Here is a 16,228-nt window from a genome sequence, read left to right on the forward strand (position 1 = left end):
GTTACTGAAAGGTGTGGGGAGGGGTATACAGGTCTGCTTGCCACTCAAAAGCCGGTAAACAGGCCGGGTCGCTGGAAAGGAAAGTTTACTTTATTTCAGATGCCGGCAACTGGGAGGGAGAGTGGCTGACCCTGTCCAAAGGCCGACTCCCCCTCAGCCGGACAATCAGGGGGTGAAGGTTTTTATAGACAGAGTGGGGGGGATTACAGGCAGAAAGAGTACAGTCATCTCTAACAGTCATCTTCAAATTGGTCATCAGTGGTCTGATCAGCATCATCTTGGTGGTTGTAGGTACAGTTAATCTTCAGTGGGGTGCACTTGTTTCCATTTCTTTGCAGTCAGTTCTCAGAATTGTGGCAGCTCAAGTCCTGGGCACAGTCTGGTCATCATGTAGTTAACTTCTCCACCTGGTGTTTTGGTATCTATAAGACAGCTATAAGACAAGTCACAGGGTATGGCTCAGAATATTATCTATAGCCCTTGAGAAAATATTAAAGGTCCTTGATTATGCTTAATGACTGCATTATTATTATTTAGTCTCCTTGGACTGTTTTCCTTTGTTTCAGTATGTCTCACTTCTCTGATTAAACTTATTAAACCTGTGAAGTTTTTCACAGGCAAAAGTCAGGCAGAAGATACTGTGGGTGGCAGTGGGGGGATCGGGTGAGCAAGGACCATATGGTCCTGCTCTGTTTTACTATCAGAAAGTGAAAGTGAAAGTTGCTCTGTCGAGTCCGACTCTTTGAGACCCCATGGACTGTAGTCCATGGAATTCTCCAGGCCAGAATACTGGAGTGGGTAGCCTTTCCCTTCTCCAGGGGAATCTTCCAAACCAGGGATCAAACCCAGGTCTCCCAAATTGCAAGTGGATTCTTTACCAGCTGAGCCACAAGGGAAGCCCAAGAGTACTGGAGTGGGTAGCCTATCCCTTTGCCAGGGGATCTTCCCGACCCAGGAATCGAACCGGGGTCTCCTGCATTGCAGGCACATTCTTTACCAACTCAGCTATGAATTGACATCCAACACCATCTTGAGAACAAATTCGGTGCTGTCTTCTCCGCTCCTGTACCGAGAATGATGAGGAATGCTACAAGAATAAGTACTGCCTCAAATTTCTGGATCTGTGCACCCAGAACAATACTCAAGAACCTCCTTCCTTGTCCTTAGTCAATTCTCCTCCTCTTCCATTCTCTCTCCCTTTCCAAGCTTCCCCCACGAACCTCAAGCCCTCTCAAATCCACCTCTCAAACCCAGAGCTTACTCATTAGCTTTTTTTTTTTTTTAAACTAGTTTTTAAACTTCTTTTTTGCTTTTTTGACACAGGCAGCTGGCGCGGCCTGGCTGACAAGTCCAGAACATTCCAGCCCCAACCTTAACTATTCGATGTTGGCACTTATTTTTTCTTTGCTTTTATTTAGAGGTGCCACGGGGCATGCAGGATCTTAGTTCTCCCACCAGGAACTAAGCCCCCTGCTGTGGAAACTCGGAGTCCTACCCACTGGACCACTAGGAATTCTCTCTTCGTCAGTTTTTAAGTCACTTTCATGTTATGCATCTATACAGATATTTATTGGTCAGTTTTACTTATTTTTATTTTTCCCGAATCTTTCGCTTAATCCAGATTTCCAACATATTTCTTTTACATCTGCAGATTGAAAGTGACTGAATCATAGAGAAAAGCTGACAAAAGAGATGGAAGAAAAAGATCACTTTGCTCCCCCTTTTGACCCACCAGCGCTGCTCAGTTATTTGAGCTAATAATCCTTTTTCCCTGAAGATAGTTTAAATTGGATTTCTGACATGACCTAAAGTATCTTTGCTAATATCTGTCTCTCTATATATGCTGTGTCTATCTTTTTCTGCTGTGTTTCATAACAGTCACAGATCCAGTGATTTTCCTCATTATTCATATTTGAGTGAGGATAAGTCTAGATCGGGCTTCCCTAGTGGTTCAGTGGTAAAGAATTAGCCTCCCAGTGCAGGAGACATGAGTTGGAAAATCCCCAGGAATAGGAAATGGCCCAGTCTAGTACTCTTGCCTGGAGAATCCTATGGACAGAGGAGCCTGGTGGGCTACAGTCCATAGTGTTGCAAAGGGTCAGACACAACTGAAGCAACTTAGCACACATGCATGCACTAATACTTTATTAATCACCTCTAGGCCTGTTCCCAGTTATGTGGGCTCCAAAGAGGGGATCACCATTCACCTAGCTCTCAGCTAGGAGGTTAAGAAGGCTTTGGCTTAGCCCCTCTTCCATCTTGGACCGTCGAGTCTAAAGAGGCAGGTCTGGCCTTTCCTGGGTCAGTAAGGGGCACACACAGGTAGGGGCACAGATGGTGGCCAAGAGCCCCAGCTTGCCACCCATCTGCCAGCCTGGTTGTGTTTAGAGAAGGATTCCCTTGTTGTGGTTCACACTGGGCTTGACTGTGTGACTGCCGGCATCCAGCCAGCAGGACAGACTTCCTCATGCTCCTCTGTGAATTGTAAGACCTGGACCAACCACAGAGCCTCATCCACTGAGCACCCCACAGACAAATCACTGAGGGTGATCTAGGGATCACCCTTGCCATTAATGATAAAGAGGCCCCTGTAGGCAATACCTTCATCTTCCTTGGGACCATAATCATGGGAGAAGTTTCTGGTTACATGGGCCAGCAGGGGGATGTTCCAGGGCCCAAGCCTCCCTTCTTCTGGGGGGTGTTGATCCAAGCCAGGTGAGTGAACTAAGAGTCCACGGAGACGCTCAGTTCAGCTTGTGCAACTCCACAGCACGTTGCTGAAAGCCATGGTCTCCGTGGGGCACACAAAGGTAAATTGCAGATGGGAGAAAAAGCGGGCCCTGTAGTTTCCTTTATACTCAGAAAGCTTCACCTTCTTGAAGGCGCCATCCACCACTGGGGGAACCTGGAATTGCAGGGCGGGTTTTCCGATATGCGCGTTGCTGGATGCCATGACTAAAGCTGCGTGGGCAAGGGTGGGTGCATGGACTCTGTGATGGGCAGACTCCTTTTGGCAGGGCCCCCACTCCAGTATTCTTGCCTGGGAAAATCCCACAGACGGAGGAGCCTGGTGGGCGGCAGTCCATAGGATCACAAAAGAATCGGATGCAACTTAGCGACTAAACAATATCAACAAGTCTAGACCAGCAAACTACAGCCCATGGGCCATATCTGGCCAGTGGCTAATTTTGTTTTTAACGGCCCACAGGTTAAAAATAGTTTTTACATTTTAATGATTATATTTTTAAATAATAAGAGCTCTCACTGTGTCTCTTGGCCCACAAAGCCTAAAATGTTTATCCATCTGGCCCTATAAGAAAAACTTTGCCAATCTCTGATTTAGAAAGATTTGATAATTGACTATAAATATTCTACATTTATTTTCCTTGGGTCTCTCACTATTTACCTGGCTGCTCTTGGAGTCCTTCATTATGTGGGTTTAAAATATTAAGTTCGGAATGTCAGTTTCCTGCACAGAATTGAGAGGAAGTTAGAGTCATGGGTTGTCTTGTCTAGAAGTTCCTCCGGGTAGACATTTATCTTTTGTTTGTTCAAATTTCTGTTCCAGGTAATAGTTTTTGGTGTCTATTCTCTCGTTTGGTTCTGCTTCTGCTTCATGTTCATGTGTATGGCTTCCTTCCTGGCTGTTTTGTAAGTTGAATTTCCTCATGGGGTCAGTTGCCCCTAAATATAAGGGAACTTCTCTCAGCCCTGAGATGAGCTTCTTGCTTTAATGGGATGTACAGTCAGGGAACGACCTCTCCACAGGTTTTTCTGTTTTCCTGGCCTCCTTTTCGTTCCTCAACTATACACAGGTACTATTAATCTATAGCATTAAAAGAAATTCCAAGTAGGAAATGGCCCCATCTGTCAAAAACACACACATACACACAAACTGCTTTTTCTAGGAGACTGTATTTCTCTGTTTAGTGGGTATTAGTGAGGATCTGCTAGGATTTCCTCTATTCAGTTTTCATGACACAACACTAATCTCTTGGAAATGAAAGGTGTAGGTTTTAGTCTTAAATTGAGTCCCAGGTGACAATCATCCAGCAGAAATGATTGTGGTATATATCCATGTCTCTCTTCCCTTGTTTCATCAATGACGTGTATTTTCATCATTGATGTTAATATTCCTTTATTTAAATCAATTACATGGAGATAGAGGAGTTGGTGTATATTTCTTTCACTCACACTCAATCATTGGAGGTTAACAAAAACTCATTAAAGACAAAAAACTTTTGTCAGATTATCAACTGGGATCCTGAAAAGGCACAGTTCATGTCCCAGTAGTAAACTCATGAATGGCATGGAAACAATCTGAACTGATTCTTAGGGGAAGGACTGAGACGTCTGGAGATAAGATACTATTGATTGGCTGCACTAATGCCAGGCGAAAGGTCCAGAGCCAAGTAGGAGAGATTAGCGCCTCCTCCCAAATAGCCCACCATGCATTTCCTTCCCCATAGTTAGCAATGGTGGATCAAGAACACACCCTGGATGACAAGCCAGGTAAAAAACGAGAACAGGAAGAAGCTACTGGGATTTGTTCCAGCCAGGACACTTGTACAGGGAACTTAACAGTTCTCAAGTTATCACCTTCTGCCCAGGGTGCTGTTTCAGTAAGCAGTCTTCTGCTGCGCAGCAGGCTAGTGGGATGGTTTATTTTATTTTATTTTATTGCGGGGGAGCAAGGGGGGAGGGGCATGCTTCACTGCCTCTCTGTTGCTGCACGTGGGCTTTCTCTAGTGGCAGGGGCTACTCTTTGTTGAAGCACACGGGCTTCTCATTCTGGTAGCTTCTCTCTTGCTGAGTGCGGGCTCTAGGGCACTTGGGCTTCAGTAGTTGGAGCACACCGGCCTCGTTGCTTCTCGCATGTGGGATCTTCCCAGACCAGGGGTCAAACTTGTGTCTCCTGCATTGGCAAGGCAGATTCTTTTTTTCTTTTTGGACAGGTAGATTCTTAACCACTGGATCGCCAGGGAAGTTGGATGATCTGATGAATACGTTCCAATTGTTACAGGAAGTGGACCCCTTCCAGGGCCCGAAACCGGGCTCTTCTCTAACACTCAGAAATGAACTGTCTGAGGAGACGCATGTGCTGACAAAGCAAGAGATTTTATAGGGAAAGAGCATCGAGGTGGAGAGCAGCAGAGTAAGGGAACCCAGGAGAACAGCTCTGCTACATGGCTTGGAGTCTCAGATTTTATGTTGATGGGATTAGTTTACGGGTTGTCTTGAGCCAATCATTCTGACTCAGAGTCCTTCCTGGTGGTACACGCCTTTTCAGCCAAGATGGATGCCAGAGAGGATTCCGGGAGGTGGTCGGACATGTGGTGTCTCCTTTTGACCTTTCCTGAACTCTTCTGGTTGGCGGTGGCTTATTAGTTCCATGTTCCCTACCAGGATCTCCTGTCGTAAAACAACTCATGCAAATGGTTACCGTGGTGCCTGGCCAGGGTGGGCGGGTTTCAATCAGTGTGCTTCCCCTAACACAATGACTTCTGGAAGTTCCATTTAAGAGAACTGTACACCTGAAGGATAACTGGAATAGTCCACACCAGAATAAGTTTAAATCACAACTGACTCTGAGTTTGATGGAAGCAGGACAAACTCTAAGTAAAGACTCTGCTGAGAGGTGGAGGATACATGAGAACGAACCATGTTTAGGAATGAGCTTGCCTGGAGATCAGCTTCCAGAATGACAGAGAGGACCTCAGTGAACAAACTCTCCCACAAAAAAAAAACAGTGAAAATACCAGCAAAACAACTAACATCAACCTTTTTAGATATTGAGAAACTAACCGAAGCCACAGAACAAACTGAAAATCATCTATCCGAGAGAAACAACAGGACTGTGCTTAGAAAATGGGATCAGTGGTATTTTAATTTGTGAATGGGCTACTCTTTCCATCCCCTCCCTCCCCAGCTCAGGTGGGTGGTAGCCACAAAAAGCCAGCAGTCTCACAGTGGATGGAGAGGACTGACCTCTTGTGGAGCTCATTGAAAAGCAACACCCCCAGAGCACAGTCAATATTTTGTCTGAACTTGGAGCGCCCTGGAAAATCTCTATTCTTAGGTAGTCGTGGCTGTTTGATTTGACTCAGAGTTCAGTGCAACAGAACAAAATAACCCTGCTCCCAGGGCATTATCAAAACAATAGCCCTCCACTGGCAACATAGCAGCTCCCTGAGGCTCTGCTTTCAGGGGAGGTTAGCGAAAGGCAGGCTGGGAATCTGAGTATACCTTGGAGAACTGGATAATCATGGGGCACTCTGGAAATCTCTAACATATTCCAGGGATTCTGAAAGGCTGTGTGAATGCACAAGGTTTGCACAGGAGAGACGTGGAAATGGAGAAGGTCTTATTCACTGATTTCTGACTTTCAGGCTCTTTGCAAAACAAAAGTGAAAGCTAAGGATACCCGGTAAACTGCCTATAGTTTGAAGGCATGCCTTCTCACAAGAGTCCCTTGGTAAAGGGTGAAAGCCATAAGGATATCCACGGTAAAGGGTACCTCCTGTTCCTAAGTAACTTTAAAAAATTTTTATTGGACCGCACCAGGTCTTAGTTGTGGCAAACAGGATCTTTTTTTTTTTTTTTTTTCAGCATGCAAACTCTTAGTTGCAGCAAGTGGAATCTAGTTCCCTGACCAGGGATCAAATCTGGCCCCTGCATTGGGAGCTTGGAGGCTTAATCCCTGGACTGCAAGGAAAGTTCACCTAATGAACTTTAATTTTTCTTCATAAGCTTAGGGCATGAATAACAAGATCTAGAACCTCATTCTTAAGGAGTGTGAGAAGAGGGGAATTATTCCTCTGGAGAAATTAGAGGATGAAAGTGAGGCTTAGTCCTGTCTAACTCTTTGCAATCCCATGGACAGTAGCCCTTCGGGCTCCTCTGTCCTTGGGATTTTCCTGGTAAGAATACTGGAGTGGGTAGCCATTCCCTTCTCCAGAGGATCTTCTGAACCCAGGTCTCCTGCACTGCAGGTGAATTCTTTACCGCTGAGCTACTGGGCAAGCCCCATGGGCAGCTGGGAGTATCAAGAAAAGCAAGGAAACAAGGGGCTAAGGAAAGAGTAGGAATGAACTAGGGATCCTTGGGCATAGGGCCTGGACCATGCACGCCCTTCTGTCCTTAGAATTTTCGTGTTTGTCATGTATAATCTCTGGAGTGGAGGCAATAGCCATGACTACATGCTTTTGCCTCTGTCGGGGACTCACAGAATCATTAGAGCTATCAGAATAAGAATTAGGAGGGCAACAGGGAGGCAGACCATATGTCACCATAGCCTCAGCACCGTCTTGGGCTCCTCCCTGGAGTGAAGGTCGGTGCTTCTTTTTGGATGGTCCAGGATCTCCATTCACCCTCTTCCCCATTCCACCAAAGCCTTCCCTCTTCTGCCTTGTCCACTTATGGATTCTTTTCTCTCCCCCTTCATCCTTTTTTTCTTTAATATTTGTTTATTTATTTGACTGTGGCTGAGTCTTCACTGTGGCTTGCGAATTCGTAGTCGCAGCATGTGGGATCTAGTTCTCTGACCAGGTATCGAACTGGAGACCCCTGCGTTGGGAACATGGAGTCTCAGCCAGGGGACCACCAGGGAAGTCCTCTGCTTTATCTGTCTCTGTTCTCTGTGGTCTTCTCTCCTACTCACAACCATCCCCAGCCATAGTTCCTTAGAGAGACCAGGTGCCAAGATATCTAAGTCCCTGTACCGAGAATACCAATAATGACTCCTGAGTTCATCTGAAAGCAGAGCCTGAGACAAAGAATTGAGTGAAGGTAGTTTATTTGGAAGATGATCCCAGGAGGGCCTGAGGAGAATGAAACAGAGAAGGAAGAGGCCACGTAAGAGCCATTATCTAGATGGTTGCTGTGGGCATCAGGGGCTCCAGTTAGCCAGAGAAACTACTCCCGAGAAACTATAGCATGCCTCCCAGAATGGGGCATCTGAAGGCTGGAAGGCTGGATCAGCATCCACCCGCATTCCCCTTTGGATGAATTTGCTCCAGACTACACTTTGTCTATGGGTCTGGCAGGTTCCTGCGGCATGGGGAAAGGTCCTGGGGCAGAATATGGAGTCATGGGCTGTCTCATCAGTCAGTGCTAGGTACACCTGAGCTCACGCGGAACTAACCACTACAGCTGCTTCTGAAAGCAGAGACGGGTCCACGGGACTCACTGTAAGAACCCAGAGGGTCTGCCAGGTCCCCTCCTCTGACTTCGTTTTGATTTTTGGCTGAGCATCGTCTTTGTTGCTACTTCATTTCTCCAGTTGTGGCTGGTGGGGGCTACTCTCTAGTTGCGGTGCTCTGGCTTCTCCTTGAGGGGCTTCTCTTGTGGAACAAGGGCCCTAGCACTCTGGGCTTCAGCAGTTGTAGTGCATGGACTCGGTTGCCTCCTGGCATGTGGGATCTTCTAGTTCAGGGATCGAACCCATGTCCCTTACATTGGCAGCCAGATTCTTAACCACCAGACCACCAGGCAAGTCTCCTTCTCTCTCTCTCTCTTTTTTTTTTTTTGGTTACAGTTTTAAGTTTAATGTTGTAGTTAGTAATTTGAGAATTATGTACAATAATATGTTCATGTATGCATAAATACAGTCCCCTCCTCTAATTTTTTTAAAATTTTCATCAGAAACCATTGTTGGGACTTTCCCATCAGTCCAGTGGTTAATTAAGACTTGTGCTTCCACTGCAGGAGTGCAGGTTTGATCCCTGGTCAGGAAACTTAAGATCCTGCATGCCATGTGGTGTGGCCAAAAAGAATAATTTTTTAAAAAATTTCTTAAAAATTAAGAAACCATTATAGATGACACAACTTGAGATGGGTGTTTATTTGTGTCACTTCCTCTAGTTGAAATTCAAATGTGAAATTTCTGGCTGGCAGAGAGGGAGAAAATGTACAATTTCCCTAAATCTAGGATAGAGCAACAGGGGAAAGAAACAGAAAAGGGCTGTAATGGCTTGTGCGTGTGTGCTCAGTGTCTTCAGTCGTGTCCGACTCTTTGTGGCCCCATGGACTGTAGCCCACCAGGCTCCTCTGTCCATAGGATTCTCCAGGCAAGAATACTGGAGTGGGTTGCCATGCCCTTTTCCAGGGGATCTTCCCAACCCAGGGACTGAACCCGAGTGTCCTGCATCTCCTGCATTGCCGGTGGATTCATTATGGCTGAGCCACTGGAGAAGTCCTGTCATGGCTCAGTTCAGTTCAGTTCATTTCAGTTGCTCAGTCGCATCGACTCTTTGCGACCCCATGAATCGCAGCACGCCAGGTCTCCCTGTCCATCACCAACTCCCAGAGTTCACTCAGACTCACGTCCATCAAGTCAGTGATGCCATCCAGCCATCTCATTCTCTATCGTCCCCTTCTCCTCCTGCCCCCAATCCCTCACAGCATCAGAGTCTTTTCCAATGAGTCAACTCTTCGCATGAGGTGGCCAAAGTACTGAAGTTTCAGCTTTAGCATCATTCCTTCCAAAGAAATCCCAGGGCTGATCTCCTTCAGAAAGGACTGGTTGGATCTCCTTGCAGTCCAAGGGACTCTCAAGAGTCTTCTCCAACACCACAGTTCAAAAGCATCAATTCTTCGGTGCTCAGCTTTCTTCACAGTCTAACTCTCACATCCATACATGACCACTGGAAAAACCATAGCCTTGACTAGACGGACCTTTGTTGGCAAAGTAATGTCTTTGCTTTTGAATATGCTGTCTAGGTAGGTCATAACTTTCCTTCCAAGGAGTAAGCGTCTTTTAATTTCATGGCTGCAGCCACCATCTGCAGTGATTTTGGAGCCCGCAAAAATAAAGTCTGACATGGTTTCCACTGTTTCCCCATCTATTTCCCATGAAGTGATGGGACCAGATGCCATGATCTTCGTTTTCTGAATGTTGAGCTTTAAGCCAACTTTTTCACTCTCCACTTTCACTTTCATCAAGAGGCTTTTTAGTTCCTCTTCACTTTCTGCCATAAGGCTCAGTAAAGGTCAAATTATATATAATTTGGAGTTTCAAGTACTTGCGTAAGTTTCAGATAATTTTTCCGCCTAAGTCCAGAAACTGGACTTCAGTGTTACTGTGATATTTCTCAAGAGAAGATTTGAAGGATCTTGTCTAGAAGTGTTCTATGTCAGAGGTCATGGAATGCTTCTTACCTTTGTTTAAAAAGTTTTCAGAGGTTTTAGTTACTACTATTATGGATGGGGAGAAAAAGTGATGACTTACATTATTTTGTAAATAATAAGGCATCTATTGAATTCTCACATGATACATGGGATTTTTGGTTTACTGATTTTCCTGTTGGATATGAGTGTTCTATACTGCTGGAGAGTGAACTTATCCACTACTAACTTCCCATCGTTGCCTGGGGCTTCTCAGTTGGCTCAGTGGTAAAAGAATCTGCCCGCGATGCGGGAGATGCGGGTTCCATCTCTGGGTCAGGAAGAGATGAAGGAAATGGCAACCCACTCCAGTATTCATGCTTGGAAAATCCCATGAACAGAGGAGCCTGGTGATCTATAGTCCATGGGGTCTCAAAAGAGTCAGATACGACTTAGTGACTAAACAACAACAACATTGCTCAGCACCTGAACCTTTACTCCATATATTTTCCCCAAATATCTTGCTTATCACAATAAGCAAGAACTTGGACAAGATGAATTGCAAAAACAAATACTTTCCTTTTAATGATTGTATTGTGATTAACTTGGAGGGGAGCGGAAGAGACAAAGAGAAAAGATGGTGGAGTCATCTGAAGCTCTTTAGGGCTGATTTGTGTTTGTGAGTAGACCCAAGTGGAGAGTTTGTTCATCCCCAGGTCCTTTCTATTATCCTCAAGTGACGTTTTGGTCAGAGACATTACTTTGCCAACAAAGGTCCGTCTAATCAAGGCTATGGATTTTCCAGTAGTCATGTATGGATGTGAGAGTTGGACTATAAAGAAAGCTGAGTGCCAAAGAATTGATGCTTTTGAACTGTGGTGTTGGAGAAGACTCTTGAGAGTCCCTTGGTCTGCAAGGAGATCCAACCAGTCAATCCTAATTTCCTAAAGGAAATCGGTCCTGAATATTCATTGGAGGGACTGATGCTGAAGCTGAAGCTCCAATACTTTGGCCATCTGATGCGAAGAACTGACTCATTGGAAAAGACCCTGATGTTGGGAAAGATTGAAGGCGGGAGGAGAAGGGGACAACAGAGGATGAGATGGCTGGATGGCATCACCGACTCAATGGACATGAGTTTGAGTAAACTGTGGGAGTTGGTAATGGACAGGGAGGCCTGGCGTGCTGCAGTCCATGGGGTTGCAAAGAGTTGGACACGACTGAGCGACTGAGCGACTGAACTGAACTGTTTTACTAGTTCTGTCCATCAGGGGACATTTGCAAAATAGCATATATATGTATAAAATTATGTTGCAAGATTCACTCTTGCCTAAATGGGGAATGATCCAAAGTTACAAAGAAGACATCTAGTTTCAAAGAGGGTATGCCACTTCTAAGAAACCAGGTCCTTAGAGGATACTTTAAGTAGACAAGAAAGATATTACTTAAGGTCAGGAAGTAAGAGAGATTTCTGTTGCCAGTCCATGGTGAGCTACAGAAGCTCAAGTGGCATCTGGGTTCCAGGTCTCAGTACAGGAAGTATTTGCTGACCCTGATTTTTCTTAGGATCATAGACAGGTTCTGTATGGTTCGGGGCACCAGAGCTCCCCCTTCTCTCTTGGACATTTCACATAATGCTTTGATCCAAAACAGACAATTTGCTTATTGCCTCACAGAAATCGTCTTCCACTTTGAATGGACAGGAAAGTACCAACATCAGACTTCTTACTTATCTCCAGCAAATCGATAAGAAAGCAGACACTTAGAGATTAACCTTTGCAGATCAGATTGGTGATTTGTTTGTGGACTCTCAAGTACCGAAGTACTTATCGGTTTTATCCTCTGGGCATCTCTTCCATTGCTTTCTTCTGGTGTCAGACTTACTCTCTAGGCAGAGAGAAGGTCTATGGCCCAAGCAAGGCTAATCTTACAACATCTCACCTGCAAGGATGAGGCCATTGGCCCAAAAGTCATGCTGGTGCTGCTAAGTCGCTTCAGTCGTGTCTGACTCTGTGCGACCCCAGAGACGGCAGCCCACCAGACTCCCCTGTCCCTGGGATTCTCCAGGCAGGAACACTGGAGTGGGTACCAATTCTGTCTCCCAGGATTTGCAACCTTGAATGCAGACACATAAAAATAGTTTGGGATAGAGATGCCTTATGGCAGTATCCTAAAGAGAAGTTCTGTGAGGTGACTGGACTCTTCTAATGTCAATTCTTTCCGATATAGGGAGAGCAAGTAGGCATGAAAAGGAAATAAAAGGTATCCAAATTGGAAAAGAAGAAATAAAATGACCTCTATTTGCAGATGATATGATCTTCTATGTAGAACATGCTAAAAAAATACATTAAAAAACTGTTAGAGCTAATAAGTAATTTGAGTAAAATTGCAAGATACGAAGTAAACACACAAAAATCAGTTGTATTTCTGTATACCAATTATAAAAAATATGAAAAGGAAATTAAGAAAACAATTCCAAAGAAGTCATGGGGATGTGATGCACAGCATGGTGACTATAGTCAAGAATTTGTGAAACCATTTGGTGTTATTTTGGGGGCCCCAGAGAGCTCTGGTACCTCAGTCCTTTATGTCTCAGTGCAGAAAGAATTCAGCGAGAGGCAAATGATGATTATAAAAATCACTGATTAGAATAGGACACTTGTGAGGTTTATAAGCAGGTGGGTGAGGGGATGCCATGCTCCAAGAACTTACCGAACTCCCGTTTTATAATCAAAGGAAAAGTGGGGAGGGAGAGAAGAACTTCTTTTGTCTTTCTTGAGTAGACACCGTGCTTCCATCATCAGCTCCTTCTCCAGGTTGGGCAGGGGAGTTTTCTTGTCCCTGTGCGGTCAAACTAAGTCCATAAATTATCGTTTTTTTTATGTGTGCAGAGAGCATGTCCTAGGGATTATTAACTTACTGAGCTCACTGGGCAGGATATGTGTCTCATGCCACCATTGTTTCATTGTTTGGGGGCATATCTCGTGTTTCTGTTGCATGGTTTTGTTGCTAAGCAATCCTGCTTGGTTTTGTAGTTAAGCAAACCTGCTCTCTTGAGTAATCATTACTTCACAGGGGTCTCCCATATTTTTTTCTACTTTTTCTTCTATTAACTATTTTTTCAAACACTTTCTCCCCTTTAATTTTTTTTTTTTTTTTTACTTGTTTTTGGCTGCACTGGGTCTTCATTGCTGTGCATGGGCTTTCTCCAGTTGCAGCAAGCAGGATGACTCTAGTTGTGATGAGGTTCTCATTGCAGTGGCTTCTCTTGTTGCAGAGCAGGGGCTCTAGAGCACTTGGGCTTTAGCAGCCGTGGTGCATGGGCTTAGTTGCCCCGAGGCATGTGATATCTTCTCAGACCAGGGATGGAACCCATGTCCTCTGCATTAGCAGATGGGTTCTTAACCACTGGACCACCAGACAAGTCCTGGGATTAACCATTTAATCACCCACTTTGTTCCTATCAATACTGTATTGCATATTTGAAAGTTGCTAAGAAAATAAACCTTAAAAGTCCACAGAACAATAGCTCCTCGACAAGAATAAAATACTTCAAGATAGATTTAACCAAAGAGGTACAAAACTTGGTAAACTGAGAACTATATACAAAGCTGGATGAAATTAAAGACCTAACTCAGAGGAAAGATATCCTGTTAAATGGATTGGAAGACTTACTATTGTTTAAGATGTTGGTACTACTCAAAGGGATCTACAGATTCAATGCAATCTCTAGCAAAATCCCAATTTTTTTGCAGAAATGGAGAAGGGCAAGATTATTTTATCCATTCTAAGTGTTCTGATATGCTCACATTTGAGAAAGACTTTCTAAATCACATAAAGAATCAGTATTAAAAAAGAAAGAAAGAAATGTTACTTAAAAATGAATTTATGGAGAACAGTATGGTGGTTTCTCAAAAAAATTAAACACAGAATTGACATATGATCAACAAATCCTGGGTATATACCACAAGAGCTGAAAGCAGGGACTTAGATATTTGTACATCCATGTTCACCGCAGCATTATTCACAATGCCAAAAATCTAGCAGCCCAATTGTGCATCCAAAGATGAATGGATAAACAAATGTGGTGTATGTAAACTGCGGGATATTATTCAGCTAAAAAGGAATGAAGTTCTGATATATACTACAGCATGGATGAACCTTGAAAGCTATGTGAAATAAGCCAGCCACAAAAGAAAACATATTGTATGATTCCACCTATGTGAGGTACCTGGACTAATCAAATTTGTAGAAAACAGGAAGTAGAGTAGAGTTTACCAGGGGCTGGGAGAATGGGGAACAATTGCTCAATGAGTTCAGAGTTTCTGTCTGGGATGATGAAAAAGTTTTGGAAATAGTGGTAACAATTGGGCAATATTGTGATTTGGCACTAATTAAGTGCCACTGAGAGGTACACTTGAAAATGGTCGAAATGGCAATAACAAAAAAAGACTACTATTATTTCCACAATTTCTGAGCTACTTTATCAAGTTCCTTTCCTTTTTTCTTTCCTCCCCGGAGCATGTAGCAGTCCTTTTTCTGTGTTTATAAATTCAAAGGAATTTGACTGATACAGCACTATCAACCTCCCATACTTTGCTGGTTAGGAATCCTGAGTGGTCATTAGAAAAGCCCTTGAATTTGTGGATTTTAAAAGTCTACAGTGTTAGTTCAACCACAACGGATAGGAAGAATCCATGGGAACTGTGTGTTTAGCTTCTTGAAAAAAGGTGGGAGAAGGGCTTCCCTGGTGGCTCAGTGGTGAAAAATCCACGTGCCAATGCAGGAGACAGGGGTTCAATCCCTGGTCCAGGAAGATCCCACATGTCAAGGCGCAACTAAGCCCGTGTGCCACAGCTCCTGAGCCTGTGCCCTAGAGTCTGAGAGCTGCATCTATTGAGCCCATGTGCCGCAACTACTGAAGTCCAAGCATGCTAGAGCCCGTGCTCCATAACAAGAGAAGCCATCGCAATGAGAAGCTGGCGGGCCGCAACTAGAGAGTAGCCCCTGCAGCAACGAAGATCCAGCATAGCCAAAAATAAATACAATTTTTAAAAAGAGGAAGCAAGTCTGCATTTGAAATCCTCAGCTTTATGAATTTGGTTGAGAGAGGTGGAAGAAGGACCTCTGGCAGAGGGCAGAGTCACTTACAGGAAACTTGAAACAAAGAAACAAGTGGTTTTTGTACAGAATCGGCAGTAGGCAGAGTAGACTATAGGTCATCAGCAGGAGAGGGAGCAGAGGCGCTTATCAGAAAGAAAGGCTGTGCTCTTACAGTGAAAGGGAAATACGAAGAACCTCTTACTCAGATATAATAGTTCAGAAAACAGGCAGTCTATCAACTGTTACTATTTCAGGGACCCCAGAGATGTTTGGGACCTCAGAAGATTTAGCAGAGGAGTGGTCAAGTAGTAATTCCACAAGTAGCTGAATCCTCCCCCAGAGAAAAACCCAAAGTTCAGGAAATCATTGAAAGGTATCAATAAAAGCAACAAACAAAGAACAGGGCTGGTACTTGAGTTAGGTAAGTGAGACAGTGAGCAGTTAAAAACGTGATCATGGGGACTTCCCTGGTGGTCCAGTGGTTAAGACCCCGTGCTCCCAATGCAGGGGGTGTGGGTTCCACCCCTAGCCAGGAAACTGTGATCCCATGATAAATAATTTAACTAAGTAAAAAAAGGTTCTCAGTCCCAGGGACCTACAGATGTCATGCTCAGACACTCAGTCGTGTTCAACTCTTTTCGGCCCCATGGACTGTAGCCTGCCAAGCTCCTCCGTCCATGGGATTCTCCCAGCAAAAATACTGGAGTGCGTTGCCATTTTCTCCTCCAGGGGATCTTCCCAACCCATAGATCTCCTGCATTACCAGGTGGATTCTTTACCACTAGTGCCCCCTGGGAAGCCCCCTACAGGCATATGCTGCTGCTGCTACTGCTGCTAAGTCGCTTCAGTCGTGTCCGACTCTGTGCAACCCCATAGACCGCAGCCCACCAGGCTCCCCCGTCCCTGGGATTCTCCAGGCCAGAACACTGGAGTGGGTTGCCATTTCCTTCTCCAATGTGTGAAAGTGAAAAGTGAAAGTGAAGTCGCTCAGTCGTGTCCGACTCTTTGAGGCCCCATGGAC

General features: G+C 44.7%; 1 long non-coding RNA gene and 1 pseudogene across 1 annotated transcript; both read right to left on the reverse strand.

Annotated features, from left to right (window-relative positions):
* Positions 1-68: 68 nt before the first annotated feature.
* LOC132343007 (uncharacterized) lies at positions 69-13,652 on the reverse strand. Its single transcript, XR_009491640.1, has 2 exons — positions 12,817-13,652; positions 69-433 (listed from the first exon to the last, which is right to left on the reverse strand). It is a non-coding gene; the product is annotated as an uncharacterized lncRNA (long non-coding RNA).
* LOC132343006 (peroxiredoxin-2-like) lies at positions 455-12,810 on the reverse strand (annotated as a pseudogene).
* Positions 13,653-16,228: the final 2,576 nt, after the last annotated feature.

The sequence above is a fragment of the Bos taurus genome, chromosome 19 (genome assembly GCF_002263795.3).
Source record: "Bos taurus isolate L1 Dominette 01449 registration number 42190680 breed Hereford chromosome 19, ARS-UCD2.0, whole genome shotgun sequence".
Taxonomy (NCBI): Eukaryota; Metazoa; Chordata; class Mammalia; order Artiodactyla; family Bovidae; genus Bos; species Bos taurus.